This window comes from Pipra filicauda, unplaced genomic scaffold, assembly GCF_003945595.2.
Source record: "Pipra filicauda isolate LSUMZ 115617 unplaced genomic scaffold, ASM394559v2 scaffold235_size1210477_pilon, whole genome shotgun sequence".
Taxonomy (NCBI): Eukaryota; Metazoa; Chordata; class Aves; order Passeriformes; family Pipridae; genus Pipra; species Pipra filicauda.
The window spans coordinates 509,737-530,840 of record NW_024104349.1 but is presented as its reverse complement, the minus strand read 5'-3'; the positions used below and the strand labels follow the sequence as shown (position 1 = coordinate 530,840).

Below are 21,104 nucleotides of genomic sequence, written 5' to 3'. Positions count from 1 at the left end.
ACGTGGCATGTGGGCCAGGTAATCATAGTGGTGGAAAGAGAGGCCACACTTGTGAGGAGCTTATCCTCTACAGGCTTTGGAAAAAAAAAAAAAACAACTAAAAAGAAGAAAAAGCTCCTTTTTCTGTTTTTAGTAGGAAATAAAAATTAGTAAATGCAACCCCTGGCTGCAAGGAAGCCCAAATAAAGCAAACCAGATGTTCATTAGCTAATCACTTGCAATTTTTTTCCCCCCTCTTGTTCTTCGTGGAGGAAAAGAAAATTGAGCATGTGGGAACTTGCCTGTTGAGAAAACATTTGGATCTTCAGTCATTTATCTGTTTCACCTCTGACTCGGTTCAGGCCTGTGTTAAAAGGCAGGGGGGTGCTATCAGAAGGAAAGGTCAGCGGGGATCACTGCAGATGCTTTTCAGCTGGGGCGACCCTCGAGGCCATCCCGGCTTTCGTGGGTGCGGAGAGTCGGCTCAAAACAAAACAGCAAACCCGGCACAGAGCCAGGGAGGGCGGCGGGGCTTTGAACTCCATCCCTCCCGTTTGCCCTGTTCCTGGATTGCAGTGTCGTTTCTGTACAGTGCTCGTTACAGTCACGTCCGTCCGTCGGGGGCTGTGTTTATGATGCTGAATGCCAACGAATCCCAAATGATGGGCTGCTTATTTCCCAGTGTTATCAAGGGAGAGTAGCACAACCTTTACTCCCTTTTGGACTGATGTCATTTCGGTTTCCTCCTCGCTTAAGATGAGACAAAAATAGGCACGAGTTTGTGCTGCAGTCGGGGGGTTTTATCAATAATAAAATACTGGTATATAAAACCATCTATGTGCATAAGCATCATAGAATCATTAAGGCTGGAAAAGGCCCCTGAGATCACCAATTCCAGCTGTCAACCGAGCACCATCACCGTGTTTGCCACTAAACCATGTCCTCAAGCCACAGGCCTTTCTGAGATGGTGTCATTCCATTAGGCAAAATCACAGTAACTCAACCAACACCTCTTTCACTAGTGATACTTCCTTCATGCTTTATTAACATGAATTTAAATAAATGTAATAAATTTGTTCTTAATTTTAATGCACAGTGGCCTAATGGTTCCTAGGAACCTGACACTGCACAGTAAGTCAGACAGGTGTAAGACCTCACTTACCAACAGGCTGAACTGTCCTGATCATATCTTGGGTGTCATAGGAAATATGTCCTCTTGCTCCATATAGAGTCATAGAATCCTAGAATGGTTTGGGTTGGAAAGGCTCTTAAAGACCATCTCATTCCATGGACAGGGAAACCTTCCACTAGACCAGGTTCCTCAGAGCCCCTTTGAGCTGGTTTACTTGGGAGTGTTGGTTTGAGAGAGTTCAAAAAGTCTTTCTCTGTAAGGGTGAGGCTTTATTTGGGTTTTATTCTCCTTTCATGCTGGTAGCACTGAGATTCATGGTCATTCTGCTCCTATGGCAGACCCATGGGCCAGCTGGAAAGAGGGCACTTACAGGGGGTCTCTGTTGAGACCAGCAGACCTGTGGTTCCTGAGGGAAGGAGATGTCAAGAGAAGTCAAAGACAGAAAGAGCGAGGTGGAATCCTGAATAACTTGTGTGAGCCCAGGGAGAAGTTATGCCAAACTAGGCAGTTCTTGGATTAGGTAGCTGGGATTTGGAGGAAAGAGGAATGCAATGGCTTTTATCTGTCCGGACATCAGTGAATTAGAATATCCTGAGTTGGAAGGGACCCACAAGTCTTATCAAAGTCCAACTCCTGGCCCTGCACAGGACACCCCAAAATCCCACCCTGTCCCTAAGAGTGTTGTCCAAACACTCCTTGAGCTCTGGGAAGTTTGGGGCTGTGCCCACTGCCCTGGGGAGCCTGTTCAGTGCCCAACCACCCTCTGAGGGAAGAACCTTTCCCTAATAATTTGATGTTGTGCTGTTTGCATGTTTAACACATAAACTGGAGATTGAACGAGCACTGCTCAGATGAACCAACTGAGTGACAACAAACAGCATTAAAAGGGAAAGTGTCTGGCTGGGTATGAGTGGAGTTCTACAAGGATTTTTCTCGGGGATGGATCTCATTTAATATGTTCATGAATGACCTTGGCACAAAACGTAGCACGTTACTGAAGTCTGCTGATGACACAGACTTGGGAGACGTGCCATACATAGAGAACTGGATGACCTGGAAGGCTGGACTAACAGAAACGAGATGAAATCCAGTGCTGAAAAATGCAAAGTCATGAGTTTAGGGAATAATAAGGATTTTGAGTATGAAGGGTTGTCAGCTGTAGATGACAAAGGATAAGAAGGACACGTGGATGTCTCAGTCACAGGAGGGGCTCTGAAAACGGTGTGCACACCTTCAAATATACCCTGAGAGGTGTTTCTTCTAAGAGAAAGTAAGAATGACATTTCTGAGGAACTGTGAAGCCTCATGTGGCATCCTATGGACGATTCTGGTCCCCTTATTCCTCAGGCATGCATTTGACATAGACAGGATGGTGGAGATGCTGGGAGGACGAAGAGCTTTGTGCTATGAGAGAAGAAGGAAAGAGCCAAGTTTTCAACCTAGACAGATGGAAGCTGAGAAGAAGGGTAGTGTCTGTACGTGTGTACATCAGGATGGTAAACATCAGAGAGCCAAATAAGCTATGTAAACTAAAGAACACAAGGATAAATGGGTACAAATTTTAGATTAGATGTCAGGAAAAATTTCTTCATGGAAAGAACAGGCGTTGGAACAGGCTGCACAGGGCAGTGGTGGAGTCCCCATCCCTGGAGGGATTTAAAAGCTGTGTCAATGTGGCACTTGGGGACATGGTTAGTGGTGGCCTTGGCAGTGCTGGACTCGATGGTCTTATAGGGCTTTTCCAACCCAAATGATTCTATTCTGTGATTCTCTGATTCTGTGATTACATTGGACTGAGTACACTGGGTTCAAATCAGAGGAAGGTTTGTGACTCTGCAGAGCAGGGAGGCTCTGAAACAGCCTTCCAGGAGGAGCTGGGGAACAAAAATAACACTTTGTTGTATGAACAAGCTTGACATGTTTGTGGAAAGGGTTATAACACTTGGGCTTAGAGAATATGGACTTTGGAGGTGGTTTCATGGGGAGTGGCCATATCAGAAGTCTTTTTGTGGCTAGAATTTCCTTACCTGGACATGACCTTGTTTCCAAGGGGCTGACAGCATGTTTGGTAGGGGCAGGAGGCTGGGGAGGCTGGCTATATTTACTCGGGTTTGTATAGTTGGAGGTTGGTGGGAATCAGATGTTTTATGTTTGGCCTCCCTCAGTGTGTATGTGATTAATCTGGTTCAGTTAATGGACACTGCACTCCATCCTGTGGTTTCTGTGTGTTGATTCTGAGTGTGGTGTGTATCTTTTGGGTGTTTGAGTTGGTTTATGTTCCTGGGTGTCTACATGACCTGATTAATACTCCCAGGTTAATGCAAATGCAAACAGAGACCACAAAGGAAGGCCTGGCCAAAAAATGCATATTGCACAGCATATGACTGGCTATCAGTTCATCAGATAAATAGGAAATGGAATATATTAACCCACTGTTGTTAATCTTGTCATTGGTGGTTAAAAATTAAGTATTTAGGTCTGGAGTAGCAGTAATGGATAAATAACAGTATTGTTATTTTCAACTGCTATGCAAAAAACACTCCTTGTCTTTGTTGTATCCCTTGTGTCCTCTGAACAACCTTTCTATAGGGCTCTACAGGAATCTTCCATCCTTGTTTTACATGTAGCTATTTCTACTTCAGGGCTGAGAAAATCCTGCTTAAACAAAGCTATCTATCCTTGAAAGTGAATTTCCCAAGACAAGTCAAACACCCCCCCCCACCATGTACTGTTCAAAAAACAAACGGAAAGAGAAGCAGAGAGGGATGTCAGTGAAATCCAGGCTCTGGAAGAGCCAGCAGGAATGTCTCCAGCCACTCCTAGAGGGGTGAATTTCACAGGTGGCTTTGAAAAGTTGGCTGTGGACTTCAAAAGAGAGGAAAATAAATGAGAAGTTAGAGATGGTTTCAGAATAGATTTCTGTGCCTGCGGGGAGTCTGATGCACTGACCCCACACAGCCTGAGCAGGTGCTGGAAACAGAAACCTCTGGCTGGCAAGGTGGGCTCATTTCTGTGCTGTGACTCCATCATACAAAGCCCCCCACAAACCTGTCCTGAATGTCCCTGAGACACAAGGGTGCTGATGGTTCCACTGATTCCAATGGCTCCTTCAGGGTTAAAGTAAATCACGTGCTTAAGGGCATTGCTGGATCAGAGCCAGCCTAATCTGCCTTGCTAGATGCTGGCCCAAAGCAATTCCCAAAAATTCTTTTCTTCCCGTCAGCCAACCCCTTGATTTGCAAACTATCAACTCCCTGGAGCTGCTAAGGCTGTATGTTATTTTCTGGTAACTGCAATACTTTGATTGGGAACTTGTGTAAATACTGTTCCAATATTGCACTTTTGGAGTCTTCCCCTGTGAAGATTTCTCTAGCAGAGCCCAGCACATCTGGCCCCTTCTAATAACCCTTGGGAGGGCATGTCAGTTTAACACTCAAGTCTCTCTGCTTTGCTAACCAAAGTGTTCAGCTCCACTAAAAGATCTGAAGGGATGGTTGATGCGAAGAGCAAAATTGCTTAATGGGAAGTAAGGAAGAAGCCAAAGAAAAGATAGAAAAGGCTTTTTAGCCTGCAGCTTTCCTCTAGCTTGATCTGACCTAGAGCACAATGAGTATTTAGCATCGCTGGAGGGTGGCAAACACTTTCTTCTGTCGATGACAATTGCTGTGGTTTAAGGGGCACTCTACACCATGTAGCTGACAATTAACAATAAACCTGGATTTTCCAGTCACCTGGTATCACCTTTCTTGCAGGGAAGTGAGCCCAACCTGCCTGTGAGTGGAGAGTCAGAGTTTTTCAACCCTTCCCTTACAGCCTTTCATGAGTGAAGCTCCTACATCAGCTCTGGGTGCTCCAGGAACTGCCATTTCAAACATGGTGCTAATTAAGGAGATGACTGTGGGAGAGAGATGCTGAGGGAGAGCTCATGAAGTCCTGTTGCCTCCACAGGATCAGCTCCTTATGAAGATGTGGCAGATTTAATCTGTAAAGACCCTTCATTGCTGAGGGCACCACTTCCCTCCAAGAGATTCAGCTGAGGATACAGAAGGGAAGCCGTGGTGCTCTGATTTTTGGCTGAAGGAATACGTGTTCTCTTGCTTTCTGGGAAGCTTGTGCTGTGCTAAAGAGACCAGAATTTACTGGGCAGCAGAGTGGGGCAGTGTATCTCCTGCTCCCTTTGCCCAGGGCATATTGGCTTTTTGTACAGGTTTTGATTGCACCCTTCATTAAAAGAGCCATTCCTCCCTCCAAATTAGGTGGAATCCAGCACTGAAAGAATCCAGCCCAAGTCCCAGTTTATTTCTCCATAAAACATCTGTATTGTTCTTCCAGGATGGCTCTGCCAAATGAGTCCTCAATAAACCCAAAACCTGGCAATAGACAAAACGCTAAAAAGCGCCTTTTTAATATGGAAAAGTATCCTGCAGTGTCGCAATCTTCCAGTGGAGACCACCCCCTGCCCCTGAGAAATGCAGAATAGCACCAGGCCCACAATTTGCCTGGGGTAAAGCAACAGAGCTGGGTCTGTGCTGATTTACTCCAGCCAGAGGATCTGCCCTATAGTTTCTTGGAGGTTTTTTTTTCCTTCTGTTTTTTCCTAAAGTTCCTTCTTTTTCCTTTTTTTTTCTCCTTTTTTTTTTTTTTTCCTGTGGATAGAAGCTTTGCAAGTTCCTTCTTTTATTGTTAGCTCATTTGGCAGGAGCAGCCAAGCAACAAAAGTGTTTTATTTGGAAATAGTTGAGGGGGGAAGTCTGCAATGTCCGAGCTCTATTCTGATTGTGTGAGCTCTGGGAGGTTTTCACCTCTGCTTCCAGGCAGCACCAGGCTGGGATTATCTCATTTGATTTCATTGGATCTGTGTGCTGTTAAGAAGTGGGGAAAATTGAAGGTTAGTGAAGTTTGCCTTTGTGTCACACTAGAAGCTTTCAGTTATTTAAGTGCAAAGTGCTCACTCTCTCCTCCTTCTCTGTGGACTGAAATATCCCACAACGTTCTACTGAGCTGATTTGAAAGTAAGATGGGACTTACACAGCTTATATATCCCATTGCAGAAGAGATCCTGAGAAAGAAGCACGAGGGAGATGCCTATATTGGCTAAAGTGGGGAAACTGTAGTGTGTGAAAGGCACTGAGAGCTGAATCTCCTCCATCTGAGCATCACCCTCAGAAATGCTCTCTCTTTTATGGCCAGCTGTAATACCTGCTATGATTTTGATCTGTGATGTTGCCTATCCCCATTGATTTCTTTCCAAATCTTCCCCTCCACAAAAACACCACTTAGCAGAGATGAAAGGCTGCACTCAGCAAAGACTCAAAACAAGCCAGGAGCAGTGCATTAATGCAGGCAGATCTTTCTTCTTTTTTTCCGTGATGCTCCTGTGGATCAGTTGGGATCTGACCCCTCTTGTGCAGCATTAAATGCACATGTGAGCTGAGGTCTGTCAGTCCTGCTGTGCTGTGCAGGGCCAATCCAAAATAGCTCAGGGCCAGATTTCTAAGAATTCAGCACCCAGGGCCAATTTAGGAAGTCAAGAGTCATCTTAATGTCATGAGTAGGACATGGCTTGTGGTGTGGGGAGGAGCTGTGGAGCTGTGTGTGTTTATGTGGGTGTTAAGTGATTCACCCAAGGCCGAAGAGGTCCTCACTGTCAGCACCAAGATAGCCTTTTGTGGCCTGGGAGCAGATTTTCAGCCCCTCATTTTCCACCAGGACAGTTGTGGTGGGATTGTCTGAGTGTGGTGCACATGGGCATGCTGAGCTCTTTGGGAATCCCAGCTGCTTTTTGTGGTGTGTCAGTGGGAATGGGGTTACTGGGGAAGCTCATCCTCTGCCGAAGTGCTGAGCTGTTAAAAAGCTAGTCCTGACCCTGATATCCCCACTGGCCTGGGGTTGGGATATGGAGCCTCTCTGCACCTTCACAGCTTCCCCAGCTTAGAAAAACATTTCCTACTTCACTGGTGAGTTAAAGTTAATTAATTGATGCTTCTGAGACAATGTGATGATAGAAAATGCTGTTTGCCAGATAAATATTACTAGTGCCCTGTGGGCATTTGCAATTCAAACGTGCTATTCCCTGCAGGGACTGACTCTTGTCTTCCCCACAGAGCTGATTAGAGCTGTCACATGCTTTCCACCACCACCAAACCAATACCTATTATCAGACAGTGCACTTTCTCAATTACTTGTTGGGTTCTCTATAGCCTGTCATTCCCCACATCACAGGTCAGGCCCCCAGAATTGCAAAAATCTTTTAAAAATCATGAGATGGTTTTACTCTGTGAATGCTTTTAGCCTTTAGCATGTGTTCAGACCAACTCCCAAAAAGTGTTTTCTTTAAGACCATAAAGACCACAGATTTTTTTTTCCCCTTTCCTTTTTTCCTTTAAAGTGAAAGTGCTGGATGGAGTGGCACATCAGAGGCTCAGGTTTCATGTAACATGAGGGAAGATTTGCAGTAAAATCACAAGAGCTGGCAACAGAGGGGGTTTCTCTCTGAAAGGGCCAGCACAGCTCAATGTTCCAGAGAGCAGCTCCTTGGCTGGTGTGGCTCCAGCTCTATGGATTCCAGGGGAAGGATGCAAATTGATGGTTGCTGAGGATCTTCCACCCTTGGGCTTGGTGCTGGTCTGTGTTTTAAGGACCACAGAGAAGCACTAGTTGGTGTGGTGCCTTGCTAGAGACATGCCAGGTAGTGAGCACAGCATTAATCGTGTCCCTGGAGAGCTTCATGATGCAGAGGAAGGGAAGTTGAACCCCCTTTCTTCCTGCTCTTCACTTTAGCGGTGGCCGGTGCACAAAGGGAAGTCCCGTGTCTTCTGTTCAACACCACGCTCTAAAAAAGGGAGGGAAGGATTTCACCCTGCAAAGCTGTGCTGCCTATCACCAGCTTTTGCATCCAAACAAGCACAGCCTGTTCCTGCTCTGTGGAGTCAGGCTTTGAGAGCATCTGCAGAAGAAGGGTGGGCTTGGAGGCAAAGATCAAGGCTTGATTTCAGGAAGTGACCCTGAGAGCCTGGGCTTGGGGGATGCTCCCTGTATTTTGGGACGGGATGTGACAGGCTGTGCTGCAGGGACTGCCTTCTGCCCTTCCCCAGCTGAGATACCCCCTCACACGCAGCGGGGTCAGCCCTCCCGCGCCCGCCCAGCCGGCACACACAAAGCGCGGCTTTTGGAGAAGCGAATATAATTTTAAAGTTGGCCTGAGGAGCCTCCATCTAGTTTTCAGGGTTCCAGAATGTTGTTTTATTAGGATTACAGTCTTGTTCTTCTTAGGTTTCAGCAGGCGTTTATGACTGTTACAACAGGAATGAAAAGCTGGGGCTGGAATCGGCCCCGCGTTCTCCTGCCAGGCGCAGGGTTCACGGTGGAGGCCAGACATATGTCTTTCTCCCACAGATGCTACTTTTTTTTTCTTCTGGATGGGGAGGTGAGCTCTGTCCTCTCCCTGGAAGAGAGGGCTGGCAGCAGCTCTGAGCACAGACGTGGGGGCTGCACGGGGGGGCCCATCTGCTGGAGGTAATTGCCCTGTTGCTTCACATCATTCCCCTCTGCCCTTCGTGATGAGGAGAGACCAGGCTTGGCGGGTCTGCAGGGAAGGTTGTGTTTGTGCAGGACGCTGTGTTGTTCCCATTTCCATTCTCCCATGCCCCATGGAATCCTTTTCTTGAAGGCTCTGAGAGAGGCAGAGGGTATTGGTGAGGGGGAAAACACTTCAGGGCCAAAACCACCTGTGCCTGTTGACATTTCTCCCTTTTTTTTTTCCCCAACCTGCTTATTCCAGACCCAGTACCTTTCTCTTACCCATATTTCTCTCTGTGTGGGTCAAAATATCTCTTCAAGGGCTTCTGAGCCAGTGAGGAGGTCCCTGCCTCTGCAGAGCCCACACTGTCCACATGTGAGAGGCACAGGCAGAAAGGTGAGGTAAAAGTATCCCCCACCATCCACCACAAGTCCCCTGCTATCACAGAATCACAGGATGGTTTGGAGTGGAAGGGACCATAAAGACCATCTCATTCCACCCCCTGCCATGGGCAGGGACACCTTCCACTAGCCCAGGTTGCTCCAAGCCCCGTCCAACCTGGCTTGAAACACTTCCAGGGATGGGGCAGCCACAGCTTCTCTGGGTAACCTGTGCCAGGGCCTCACCACCCTCAGAAGCAAGAATTTCTTCCCAATGTCTAGTATCTTCTAGGTTTTGTGGCTGTGCTGGTGTGGGGAAATAAATCCTTCAATTTACCCCGCAGAAATGAAGGAGTTCAGCCTGTCCAAACATCCCAGTTTGGGGTGAAGAACTCGGGCCTCTTCTTGGGTAATTTCTGGTTACAGGATAGTTCATCTCTCTGCACGGTAATAATTAGCAGACAGATCCTGCTGACTTGGGAAACTCATCTGAGGGTGTGTTTGTGTGTTTGTTGTTTTTATGAGAAGGCCCATATGCCTTTCAGATTTTGTTATTTTCAGAGAACTGATGATCTGAGGAGCACAATGAAGAGTTGACATTGCTGGTTGTTTTCTTGGCCCGCTGTAAATAGCAGATGTAGGTTGGTAGAAGGGCTACAGCTCGTTACTTTATACTGAGGGAATTTGATGAGTTTTATTGCAGAGGCATTAGTGCAGCTCATGACAGCACTCAACCCGGGGAGAAAAGAGAAGGCTTTGTACCTGGCAGGTAGTGATCATCCACCAGTGCACCCCTTCATGAGCTGGACCATATCCAAGAGGCAGTATGGGAATTTCTGTATGTAGTTAAAGTTTATGAGCCTGCCTGAATGCATGTGTGTGTGTGTGTCTGTGTGTGTGTCTGTGTGTGTGGAGTGGAACGAGGATCTCTGACACAATGCTTAGTAAAAACCCAGTTTCACCAGTGGGATAAGAGAGATCAAACACCGACCGAATATAATCCTCAGGATCTGCCCCTGCAGCTCAGCCGTTGTGTTTATGGCCTGCACAGTAACTGCTCACACACCTGGTTTATGATTTACTCTGAAACCCTGAATGTGACCTGGATTTTCCAAATCAGAACCTTGTTTTAAATCTAAAGATAACAATGCCTAGTAATTCATGTGTCTGCTGATCTCTGGGGCAGTTCTAGTTCAATGCTGGCTTCTTTCTAGGGGATGGAAATCCTGTCTAACATGCATGGTGGCTACTCTGAAGTGTGTGCTCACTCAAGGTGTGTAGGTCGAGTTTGAGCCACAACTTTATCAGCTACTCAGCTCTAAGTGCTTGCTAAGTCCATTCCTTCTTCCAGCACTCTCCTCCTCCTGCTGAGTAACCCACATTTAGTGTCGTTTTTATCAGGTTTTTGAGATTAAGTCTCTCTCCCTTTTGCTTGCTGAACTTCTCATAAATGAGAGCAAGCAGCCTCATTTTATATCTGTTTTTAGTCTAATGAGGGTGCAACTTCAGACTTCTGGAGCTCCTCTTGGGGTCCTGTTTGTGAACCCCACTACCATGATCCTTAGAAATCTTCCTCCCTTATTCCTGGCCACACCTGTGAGCATTGTCTCCTGGATCCTGACCATCCTTTGCACCTGTTTTCCACTCTTGTCCCACTTAGAACTAATCTTTTTCAAATATAAACCAGCAGAGAATTCTTCAGGAAGAACCCCCAGTGCCCCACACAGCATCAGTGCCTGTGATAGGATGTTGTTTTAGTCCCTGACTCATCTTGTGGTTTGTAGATAATTTCCTCAGGTATGATATTCTGATCTTCCTGGTACTGATGGTGACTTTTGACTCTGTACCTCAGGCAATTTGGTTAGAAGTAATCCCACATTTAGCAGCAGCATGGTGGAGGCAGTGTTAAATGCAACCATCCCACAGCTGATATTGAGAATTCCTCCAGTAACCTCCCTTCAGTTCACTTGTTCTGTCAGTGCAATGTGCTATCATCTCCATTTTAGACAATTTATTATCCTCCTTACACTTGTCTTATCCCAGCCTTCTCCAGTTTCACTAAAAATGTTGTGTGGCAACATATCAAGGGTTTACCTAATATTTGGATAGAGCAGCCTGGTACAAAAGCCTGACACTGTTATATCCAGGCTGAAGTTTGTCCCCTCTGTCATGTTGTGTCACAACCCTCTTTATTCTTTACCCAGTGTTTCTTCTGCACCTTTTTATAATATATTGATAATGGTGTTATGAGTGATCAAGCTGGGTTTTTTCTCATTAAATAAAGGCACTGCATTTGCTTTTCTCTAATCAGTTTTTGTGTAACAAATCTTATCAGCAGATTTGCAGTTCCATGTGCTGCTTCTTCCAGCATTCGGAGCTGGGTTGATGTTGCTCCCTCCCCAGTCAAGCCCATTCGGTATTTAAGTTTTACTTGGATAAGTGACATGAATATTCACCCTTGGGGGACCACTGCAAACTTGATATTCTGAGTGTTGGTCTCTTCTCCCAGGTAACAAGCGATAGGACAAGAGGAAATGGACCCAAGTTTCACCAGGGGAGGTTTAGGTTGGATATTAGGAAAAATTTCTTCGTGGAAAGGGTTGTCCAGCCCTGGCACAGCTGCCCAGGGCAGTGGTGGAGTCCTCATCCCTGGAGGGATTTAAAAGCTGTGTGAATGTGGCATTTGGGGACATGGGTCAGTGGTGGCCTTGGCCGTGCTGGGTGATGATTGGACTTGATGATCTTGGAGGGCTTTTCCAACCTCAATGATTCTATAATTCTATGTACCAAATGCAGCTAAAAAGTTGTAATTTTAACTTTATACACACACAGCATTCAACATCTCCCTTGACTGTACAGGCATCTCTTGGATTTGGGGCTTCTGCAGTCAGGGACCATCTCAGCAGCTTGTGTGCTGTCACTGAGCTTGTGTGTGAAATTCTTGCTGGAACAGGCTCAGGGATACACAAAATGAGCATAAAATCACAGAGTGGTTTGGAAGGGACCTTAAAGATCATCTCGTTCCACCCCCAGCCATGGGCAGGGACACCTTCCACTAGCCCAGGTTGCTCCAAACCCCATCCAACCTGGCCTGGAACACTCCCAGGGATGGGGCAGCCACAGCTTCTCTGGGCAACCTGTGCCAGGGCCTCACCACCCTCACAGAGGAGAATTTCTTCTGTACATCCTAACCTAAATTTTCCCTGTTGTTGGTTTAGTTCTTTTCAGCAGTGGAAAGCTCAAGGAGCTGGATCTGAAGAGAATAACCTCAGAAGGGGACATGATTTTCTGGGAAGGATGACAGTTTTCTCAACTTTTGCCACTCCATTAGCATTTTCCAACCTAATTTCACCTGGAAGAGTGGCAGACTCTGAATGTGTCACAGGCCCCAGGATTGGAGTCTCACATGATGCTTCAGGGAATTGGCACCATGTGAACCCTTCCCCTCTGCCAGCACTGACCTGAACTACCAAACCCCAAACCTTTTGGGGGTGCTTTCTGTGAGGATGGGGTTTTTCTCAACTGTAATTTTCCCCCCAAACAATACTAAAAAAGGGGAATTCTCTTAGCATGGAATGTAGGTTCAGGTTGGAAGTGAAATTCAAGTTTTACTATCAACTTTTTGAGATGTCTCTCCATTCAGTTGGCGAATAAGTGCAAACAGCATTTTATAAACACTTGTATTTGGGGGCATTTTCACGTGGCAAGTGAAAGGTCTCTTCTTCATCCAGAGATCCCCTTGCTAGGAATTTTTAAGCCCTTCCTGCAAGGAATTAGGACAGCAGAACATTTCAAACCGCAGAGACTGTTTGAGAAACCCCTCGAGCGCTGTTTGTTCCCCTCTGAAACAGGTGAGTCATTCTGGTAGATATTAAAAATATATTAAAAAAAATCCTCCCCACACACAAACCAACCCTGAGGGCCATGATCATCATGGGATATTTCACCAGTGTGGCTGGAGAAGGGCAACATTTTAAGCAAATAAAACCATATTCTTGCAGTAGGAAGTGTTTAATAATCTTTATAAGAGACAGTAGTGCTACCTCTACCTTTAACAAAGGTTTTGTTCTGCAAAAACTTATTCACAGCCTTCCTTCTGAGAATATATTTAAGTGTTGGCAGGGCCAGTGACCCATGGAACTGTAATGCAGTGGGTTGCTATAAAACAGGGGAGAGAAATCCAAGGTTTTATTCTGGCAGCCTTAGCGGAGGTGAAATCAGGGAGTCTGAGAGCTGGAGCTGTGGGGATTTTGTAGGAAAAAATCCCCACTTGTAGTTTTCCCATTAGGAAATTTGCTGTAAAAACCTAATTTTTAAAAGATCATGAGGAAACCCTTACTTTTTCCAAATCTATTAAGGTTTTCCCTGCTTGATTTAAAAAGAGAAAAATGAGTTATTTCATGTATTTCTGTTAGACTTTTTTCCCCTGGAAAACATTTAGAAAGTAAAGTATTACTTGTGTTACTTCCTCAGGGAGAGGGTTAAAAAGTGAAAGTTTTATACTTAAATGTGAAAACCAAAACTTTAAAAAGCATGATTAAAGCAATTTAAAATGTTTAAGGTGTTTAAAAGCAATGTACTCTCTCATATATATATATATCTTTAAACATCACTCACTATTGGGGAGGAGTCACTTCTTTATAAAAAGAAAAGGAAACATTTCTAACAATTCTCATATTAAGATGCCTAAAAATTTATTTTTTACTGTAAAGCCTTTAATTTTGAATTTAAGAATCCCATTTAGCTGAGAAAATTACTTTCAGATAAAAATTGCCTTCGATAAGTCCCAGATTTTCAATTAAGAAACTTCACAGTTTGCTTAGTTTAAGCTTTCAATGTATAAAATACAGAGTAGCGAAATTGAGGGTGGCGAATTTGACCTCAGAAATTTGCTAGAACCTCTGGACTTTTCCTTCCAGGCTTTTTGAATACATTGCTAAAATATGAAAGCAGAAAGGCTTTTCTCAGAGAAATGTGAGTGAAATGTGAAGGGTGACAGGGAGTGATGTTAGAGGAGGTGCTGAACCTACTTAATCATCTTTTGTTCGGGTTTTAACAGGTTTCATGAGGCTTTATTTATGTCTTTGCCTGTTGTTTCAAGAGCAAGAGATGGAAGAGGCAGATGTTTGCTTATCAAAGGGATGATTTTGCAATGCTGTGCTTTTATGTATCCTGATATCTCCCGATATCTCTCCATCACCAGGGTCCAGATGAATGGGGGTTGTTGCATCCCAGAGCCTCCGAGGAAAAGGTGAATGTCCATTTTGCATATCCCATTTGTGTGCTAAGTGGTATCTTAAATACAACTACAGTGGCAATTAAATAATGAGATACATAAAGGGCACCTGCTTTGAATAAATACAGTAATCTGCCCAAAGCTCCCTGAGTGAGCTGGGATTCAGTGAGAGCCCTGAACCTGCACACAAACCTACCCTTAACAACCTAATCGTTAAAGAACAGAAACCTTCCCTTCTAATCCCCCTCACACAGGACAACATGTGGATGTTAGCATATTTGGACTGCTTTGCATTCCTTCTTGCCTGCTTTTGAGAACATACTACATTTTAAAACTTGTTGGGTTCTTTCATGTTTTATTTGACCCTATGTAATTGCATTCCTGAAGGAATAACAGGCTCCCACAGTGATTTATACCCTGTATTAAATGTCAGTTTTGAAGAGACACAGTTAGCAGTTTGGTTTAACCTCCTGCCTTCCTATGGAAGTTCAAAACTGGAGTGGAGCTCAGGATCCAAGGGGGAAAGTAAAAAAAAAAATAAAAAAAGATGAAAATGGGCTTACAGGCAGCGTGGAATGAGATGTATGTGTTCCTGGCCCTGTACCTTTGGAAGCCACCGGAATGAGATTCCATAAAGCCATCTCTATTTTTAACTGTAATTTGTGTACTCCGTGGCTGCCCTTGACCACTCGGGAAGGCTGTAAATTAGCCCTGAGAAACGCTCTGCTCTCCCCAGGCAGACAAACTGCAGCCTCTCCAACAACATTTTCCCTGCAAAATCAACCAAATCCGCCACCAAACCAACCCCCAGTGGGCCTGGCATGTGTCCCAAGAAGGAGGTCAGCGAAATAAATTGTCCTTGTAATTAAGAGTTGCTCCTTTGTTTTTATGTGTTTAACTGTGCATAAATAGCGAGGCAGGATAGGTATGTTATTACTGTTTTAAATATTTCATTCCCTTTGTAGATTCCCTTACGACACAGTTTAACAACTGCTTAATCAGACGTTATGACCTAATTATGGGGGATTCAGTTAAATAAATCTTGATGTAACAGTATATTCTTGATGTAACGGCTCCATTTATGTGCATGGGGGCATTTAAATGTAAAAGTAAATGCAGCCCACGTTAGGATCTGACACATGACTTGAATTATCATCATCTTTAGAATCACTGGTCAAACAAGTTACAAGGAGACTTATTTTAAGCAAGAATATCCCATTTCCTATCCCCAGGAACTGAATATCCTGGTGATCACTGTCTTTAACATACAACTGTAACGTTTCATTTCCCATCGTGGAGACTGAGCTGGAGCTGCTCCACGGAGGGTTCTGTTTTCACACCGAAAGCGAGAGACTTGATCCATCAAACTTTCACTCAGATTAGTTTTCCCCAAATATCTTTGACAAAGGCATTTAAATTTTTTAGGATCAGGCCAAGAGAGCATTGGTAGTTGTTCTTACACAGCTGAAGTAATTCAAGGCGTTGCTATTGCCTTCTCCAGAGCCTCACTTGTCCATCAGATGAATGATGGGTCCAGATCCGATCTGCTCTTTGCCAGGTGGGAAGGCTGACAGTGATCTTCTAATTTGAAGTGAAAAAATAATGTAGGTGATAAGGTTTTCCTAGGGTTGGATTTATTTTGCCAAAGACAGGTGTCTTGAAGTCATGGAATAAGTTGCCCTCTGGAAATGCATATCTCTGCTGGGTATTCAGGGAGCTAATATGACTGGCTGGGACCTGACTCTTCCCTCTCAGGTGGATAGAGTTAGGTAAGATGAATCCTACATGTGATGTGTACCAGGTATTGTGTATCAGCTCCCTGTCTTCTAGATGTGCTGCCAGATCACTGTCAATGTTTGTGCCTTGATGGGAGAGACTCTGGAATAGGTCCCCCACCGGCTAAATCCACCTGGAAGACAAGAATTTTGTGTTAATCTGAGGGAACAAGCCCATGTGATGCAATGAATACGTGAGGAATGTAGGATGAGATTTGCCTTCCATAGCTTTAGATGGCAGAATGAGAGGTATCCATCCCTGCAGCTGGAGTACCAGAGTGGTTTTGGTTGGAAGGGACCTTAAAGACCATCCCATTCCACCCCCTGCCAGGGGCAGGGACACCTTCCACTAGCCCAGGTTGCTCCAAGCCCCATCCAACCTGGCCTTGGACACTTCCAGGAATGGGGCATTTATCACATTTTTAGCATCAGTGGAGGGAAGCAGTCCTGTCTAGTGGGATTATTCCTGACAATTTCATCAGTCCAAAGTTAAAGGATCAAGTCTCAAATGTGAATTCCTGTGCTTCATGACGTGGGGTTATACCCTGGGCGTAAATCTGTTACCCTCCCTGGTGGGTTGATTCAGGCAGGAGGTTAATCAATATCAGAAAAAGAATCTTAAATCAGTGTGAGCAGAGAAAATGAATTCCTAATCAGCATCAATATATCAACATGATTGTACTTAATACCACCTAACCCTACAGGCAACACTTGGTCACAGTAGTAATAATTAGGAATAAGAAAACCGAATGAGGAGCATCTCCTGGATTTATCAAATCTTTTCGAAAATATTAGTATTTTTCAGACATTTGAGGCACTAAAAGCTGATGCACCAGCAGATGGAGACAAACCCTGTTATCAGACCAGCCCAGTCGAGCAGGACCTGTAGGATTCACAGCTTTTTGATGGGAAGTTGAGCTGGAAACAAAAGGAAGCACACCTTTTGTGGAACGTTGTGTGACATTGATGTCTCCACATGTTTTAATAGCAAGAACTTAGGGAGAAAGGAATTTCTCTCAAAAAACCCCCAAAAAACTCTTGGTACCATCCTAAATGTTTAATCAACCTGTAATTAAATTTTGGTGGGTTGCATATACATGGGGATGTGTGTATGCATAAAACACATTAGAAATGCAGTTAGGCTAACAATTTAAAAAATTCATTTCAGGTGAAAAATGAGAACATCTAAAAAAGATTCATACAAATATTCTTGCCTTTTTCTGTTTGTTTTTGTTTTTTGTTTGTTTTGGTTTTGGTTTTGGTTTGGTTTTGGTTTTGGTTTTTTTGGGGTTTTTTGGTTGGTTGGGTTTTTTTTTTGTTTGGTTTGGGGGTTTTTTTTTGTTTTGTTTTGTTTTTTTTCCTTTTTTAGGGAGGGTAAATAGTCATTGGACTTGACACAGATAAACCTTTAAGCTTGACCACTCTAAAACTATGTTTTATGGTGTCTGGGACAGCTACATGAAACATTTTTATCAGACTGAATTGTGATGGTTGGCCTTAAGTAAAAAAAAGTTCCACAGGTAAGTTAATTTTAATGACATTTGAAAAATAAAATAATGAAGAAACTGCGTCACAAAAGCTTTATTAAGGTGTAAATGGCAGAAGATGTTGTGCCTCAGGTTGGATAATTTTGCTCTGCAGATGACACAAAAAAAGTCATGACTGGATCCAGAACCATTTTGCTTCTGTAAAGTTCAGTGCCTAAAGAAAAAATGTCTCCTTGCTGTCCATAGCATCAGACCCTTTGGACAGAGTGGGAATGGGGGGAAGAGGGAAAGACAGATTTGAAGATTAGTTACTGTCTTCTACTTTGGAGCTTAATGTTTAACCTTTCCATGTTCTGGAACCATCCTGGTTTGCTTGAGGCAGAAACATGGAGATTTCCTTCAACATTGAATAATTATATTTCTGTTTTTTTCACTGGACAGAGAGGTTGTGTTTTTACTCCGCTGTCCTTTGCACTGGAGGTGAACTGGAGGTGTTGACACAACTGGTACAAGCAGAGTTGGAGTTGAGAACCCAAACCCAATCCGTGCTGGGGGGTTGAGCTTCCCACCTCAGGAGGAGAGGGATCCTGCCTGCCAAGGTTACCCACCAGTGCCTGCTCTGTGAGTGCAATTCCATATGTTTCCTGGAAAACACTCATTTTAAGCAGAGTGTGGGGTGTGGTATGTACAGTTGTGGCTGTACCTGAGACCCGAGGACCTGAGGTGGAGGAACCTCCCTCAGTCAGATGATGTTCTCACTGGCTGGGTCCAGATAGGACAGGATTTACTTGTCTGGGAGTCCTGCACCTCTCACCTGGGGGAAAGCTTTTGAACAGGGTGCTGACATAACATTTAATGGCATGAACCATGAGAGAAAACATGTGCAGGAGGGGTGGATCTGTAAAAATAGTCCTTTAGTTAATTGCTTAAATAGAAAGAAATGTGGATGCCTTCAAATGCACTGTAACTATAGATAAAACCAGCAGTAAAAACCTCCCGGGGGAGAAGGGGGCTTCAAGAAAGGTTTTCTCTTTCCTTTCTATGGAACAAAGATATTTTTGATCATTTTGGCTGGTATAAATACAGACAAGTAGGGAAACAGGCAGAGAGGACCTTGAGAGATGGTCTATCCCTCTACCCCGAGGCAAGATTTGCCAGGTTTGAGCCATTCCTAGTGACAGGAGAGTCTGTAGCTCCTTGACTAATTTATTCCAGTTCTCACCTGTCCTTCCTCTTAGGAAACGTGTCTAATGTTTGACCTATATCCTCCTTGCTGCAATTTAAACCCATTATTTCTTGTCTTATACCCAGTGGACACAGAGAACAATTTATTACCTTCCTATCTGCATCAACCTTTTACATAGTTGAAGGCTGTTATCATGTCTCCCCCTCAGTCTTTTCTTCTCTAGACTAAACAAACCCAATTCTTTCAATCTTTCCTCATAGGTCATGTTTTCTAGACTCCTGATCATTTTTGTTATGGAAATAAACATCCTTTAAATCAAGTTCTGTGAATCAATCTTGTGTGGAAAGGAAGGGAAACAGAGAGGTTAGAGTTAGCATTGGGAACAGGAATCTGGTGGTGAAAGAAGTGAATTTTCTGAGGTCTACTGAGAGTACAGCCTTCCATTCTTCTTTGGGTTTAGGAAGTGTATTGAACACAATTTTCTTTCCACAATTTTCTTGGGAAACTTTTTTACATGTTTGCCACCAGAAGGAAGACAGGATTCCGTTTCCACGAGCTGTAAGCGGAGTGGTCTCTAGGAAAGCATTGGGAAGGTACCAGAGAGGTAATTTTAAATTGTCCTTCATGCAGACTTTCTAAAATCAACTTTCCAGCAGTGATATCAACACTTGTTCTCCAACAAGTGATGTCGACCATCCCCAAAAAATGGTTGAAGAGTGGATCATAACTCTTGGACATTTCACGCAATCAGAGACTCAGCACAGAAGACGCCGATGAGTATTTACCTTCTGTTTTGCTTGTAATAGTCTCCTTTATTACATGGGCTGCTCAGAGAACATTGGAAATACCAGTACAACTGTTTCAGCTGCAAAAACCAGCCAAGGCTGTAGTCCAGCTGAAAATCCATCTTGTAGAAAAGACTGCTCTAAGGATTGCCACCGTTTTTCTCTGTAAGGGTGATTTTTTGACAAGGAGAAGACTCCTGCTGCTCCTGTGTTCAGCCATCCCTCAGTGCAGGAATCTACTGGAGCCCAGAAGTCTAACTCGTCCCCTTCATCAGCTCTGTGGGTTGTTAGTCTCTGTGTAACATCCCACTCATGACCAAACAGCTCAGACCAAGTCCTTTTAAAAGCTCTTCCTTGCCTTGACCACTGACTGGATCATGAAACTGAGGGAAGAGGGAATAGCTGTTGCAGAGTAAGGGTTCACAAAAGTGTTGGATCAAGATATTGATCCAACAGGCCCTAAGCTACAGTAATTCTGTAATCAGGACATTATATTTGTGCAATAGCTGATTCAGTAGGGTGCCTCAGAATCTAGGGCCAGTGACTGGAAATGGATTATTGTTGGATGGACATCCTGGGACCTTTTGCTTTGGGTCTACTGTTTTGTGGTCGAGAGAAAGGGGATCTGATGTGTCTTACAAAATTTTGATCTCTTCTATGGAGTCACTATGAGCTGGGTCTTTGGCACTGAAGAGTGAAGGAGTTAAGGAGATTGCCATGTTAAAAACTGGGGCTGCAGAAGGACCCAAGAGAAGTTCCCTGTGTTTATCCTCCTTTCCATCCCTAAAACACCATGGGCTGGGCTGAGGTTATTTTAGGTGTTTATCTAGACTCTGGATTATGGAGGACAAGGCTCCAAGGCAAGCACAGCCTGCAGCAGCCTTTTGTTCTTGGTGGTTTGGATGGTTGATGCATCAACTCACCATGTCTCTGTTCCTCAGAGATAAGTGTGAAGCTGTGGTAAATCTAGTTTCAGATCAAAGACACTGCAGCCACATGATGTAAAGCATTCAAAAAATATTCCTCTGAAGGCTTTATGCAGGGTTCAGATATCACCTGTCTTTCCACAGCCTGTATAAATAGTAAAGCCAGTGGGAGCACCAGGCTGCGTGCTTTGGCTAAGCTGAGAGAAGTGTTGTGTGCTAACATCTGATCCAGATCCCTCACTAATGGACACAGAAACATGGCCTTGTTGTTCAGGCTGCAGAACAATGAACCTATAAACATGGGACAGCATAAAATTTTATAGAGAGAGCTGAAAGTCCAGGAGCATCTGAAGTTGAGTGCACTGATGCACCTTGAAAAGGAGTTCAGGAAGATGCATTAGAAGAGATGGAGTTTGGGAGCCACAGAGAGACAAGTTCCTGTCCTGGCAGAGGAGATGTTGAAAGGTGAAAGGTTTCCTGTTAGCTGGCATGTGTTTTGTGAAGAAACTTCCCAAATGTCCTCTCACCAGAGACAACATTGATTTGACCTGTCAAACATATTAAATTCAGGCCTTGTCTGTGATCAAGATAGCTGAGAGTTCTCACACTTTAGCAAAGGTCCAAAATAATCATGGTGTGGTGAAGAAAAATGCTTTTAGCTCTGTGCAGACTACTGGGAATGCTCTTCCATTTTCTGTC

The 21,104-nt window shown here is 44.3% G+C and overlaps 1 protein-coding gene across 1 annotated transcript in view; it reads left to right on the top strand.

The window, feature by feature from the left end:
* The window catches only part of BMP4 (bone morphogenetic protein 4), a 125,923-nt gene that overhangs the window by 88,894 nt on the left and 15,925 nt on the right, over window positions 1–21,104 (top strand). The window contains exons 5-6 of the mRNA XM_039381659.1: window positions 14,214–14,261; window positions 17,950–18,129. The gene's annotated coding sequence lies outside the window, so the exon portion shown is untranslated. The remainder of the gene's footprint in view (window positions 1–14,213; window positions 14,262–17,949; window positions 18,130–21,104) is intronic.